Source organism: Dipteris shenzhenensis, unplaced genomic scaffold (assembly GCF_047967505.1).
Source record: "Dipteris shenzhenensis isolate YYH24624 ecotype China unplaced genomic scaffold, Dip_SZ_1.0 scaf0352, whole genome shotgun sequence".
NCBI lineage: Eukaryota > Viridiplantae > Streptophyta > Polypodiopsida > Gleicheniales > Dipteridaceae > Dipteris > Dipteris shenzhenensis.
Genome location: NW_028239658.1, coordinates 60029 through 62500, shown reverse-complemented (window position 1 = coordinate 62500; position 2472 = coordinate 60029).

The following is a 2472-nucleotide window of genomic DNA, read 5'->3' as shown; positions in this document are numbered from 1 at the left end:
CAGCAGTAGCTTCTACAAGTAATTCATTGGTTCCCCCTCGAGTTGAATTCCCGTTGGTAATAGTCCGATTGGGACTCCGGAACGGGGTATTGCACGGATCCACACCGACAGAACATCCCCCCTGTGGGGGGAACCACCATCGGGAAGAATTCCCGGGGGTGGAATCTCCGGTTTTACAATCTAGTAACAAGTCGAGCGAGTAGAAGCCCTTCGATCCATCTAGACTCCGACGAAGGACAACCAAAAGATTGATTGATTTGCTTATCCCAACCATTCAGTACTCTGGAGTAGGGATTCTCGAAGAAGCGACGCTAGACTTCGGATCCTTAGAAGCATTAGATTGGCCAAGAGAAGGGAGGGTATGGAGTCTTCTATCCATTATTAGAGCTTAAAATAGGCATGATATTGAATCCTCTATCGGTTGATCGACTATATGGTTATAGTCCCGATTCGGCATACGGGTGTGGGAGAACTACCTCATTACTGAGAATCTCGAATGTGGATTAATGTAAATCTTCAAAGATACTATCGGTTTCTACGATATATATTATGAGGAGGTACCTCCCCTCTCCCTGACGTAAGTGAAGTATTATCCCTATTGAAGGGAGGAAACATCATCTAGACTATCTTCTATCCTACTGGAAATGATGAATCTCCCCGGGTGGGATTTGAACCTACGACCAATCGGTTAACAGCCCGACCGCTCTACCGCTGAGCTACCGAGGAAAGTGGCAGATGATTCAATCCCATATACTTCCAGAGACTCTTGTTCCTTGAGCCGCCCTTGATCTGCAAGACGTTAACCACTCGAAGACCCCAAAAGCTTTCCTTCGAGACCTTCATGAACTCGCTACACCCTAACTCTCATTATAGGAAGAAGCAGTAATGATAGCAATCCCTTTTGCCTTCTCGGATAGAGCCTACGAATCGGGGGGGGGCTGGTGTGGAAGATCTCGGTCATGGTTGATCTTGGTCGTGATTGATCGCCCCCCCCCAACCCCAAGATGCATATCGATCGATCACCATCACTAGTTTCTATTTCTCCTTTTCCGGAAAACATAGTAGAATAGTCACAGGATACTTATAGAGGTATAAGGAATATCTTGGAAAGGAGAAGAAAAAAAACTCTTAGGAGACAAGAGAAACGAAGGCAGTTAGCAGTAGAATAATACCAATCATCCAATACCCGAATGAATAAGAAGATACTCTCCCGCCCATGGAACCCCACGATCCGTATCGATATCAATAATTGCAGCGGGGTGGAGGATCCATAAACTTGAATCCATAAATGGAATGAATGAGTCTACGGGGGAAAGTATGGATAAGGGGTGAAAAATGAAGAAAAAAGGGAAAGAGAACGTGAGGGGGAGGGGGGGGAAGTGGGGGATAGTCGGATGAAGAAAATTGAATCGGAGCTTTGCGAAACGAAAGTAGCAGTTTATGGAAAGGGTGGGAATTGGTAAGTCAACAACAAGTTGTAATATATCAATAGCCTTTGGCGAGACGCGGAAAACGGGTATTGCAAATTGGATGTGATCCGAAACATGATAGTACTTTCACCCCCACGGGATTCTTGATACCTACCATTATAGACACTTTGCAATCGAAGGATTTACCACTATGAAGATGTGTGGCCTGAGGATGTCATTTATAAGGGTTATGGCGGAGTGGATCGTGTTGAAGCAGGGGGACCACCTGCGGAGCTGGTTGTGGGGGATACGTAGTGGGAGAAACGGTTAAATCATCGAAAGAATCGAATGCTTCTTATGAATATGATACTACTCTATTCGACGTTTTAGGGGACGTAGTCCGTGGAGGTTTTGCCGCTCCATCGAATCATGCGGATTATTGCATTATTATCACGGATAATGGATTCGATGCCCTTTTGCAGCAAATCGTATTGCTGCGTCGGTTAGGAGAAGGCACATACCCACCCATTGCGATTAGCAGGTTTGGTGGGGAATCGGACATCTAGGAGAGATCTCATTGATAAACATGTAGAGCCTTGCCCGATGCCTGTGCTGGAAGTGTTGCCTCTCATTGAGGACATTCGGGTCTCGAGGGTGGAAGGGGAAAACAATGTTTGAAAACGGCTGAATGTCAAATCAGATCTCAATTATGTTTGTGATTTCCATCCCAATGTGGCGGATCAGATATTGTCTCGACAGAAAGGGTTGTGCCAAGGGAAATCCAGATAGAGAATTATTCAGTCTGCTCTCCGATTTCTATCTGAATCCCATGGTGGGGGGCAGAGGAATGCCCAGCAAACTCAACAGGATATTCTGCTTGATTTTACGATGATTCGAAAAACCGAAACTGCAAATTTCTTGTATGTGTACCCTTTCTGAGGAAACCCTTTCACGAAGACCTCCCGAAACTCTCACTTTTGAATGTGAAACCGGAAATTATCACACTTCTTGCCCCATTAGTTTGTGGCTTGGTTATATCAAAAGATCGAAGACAGCTTTTCCC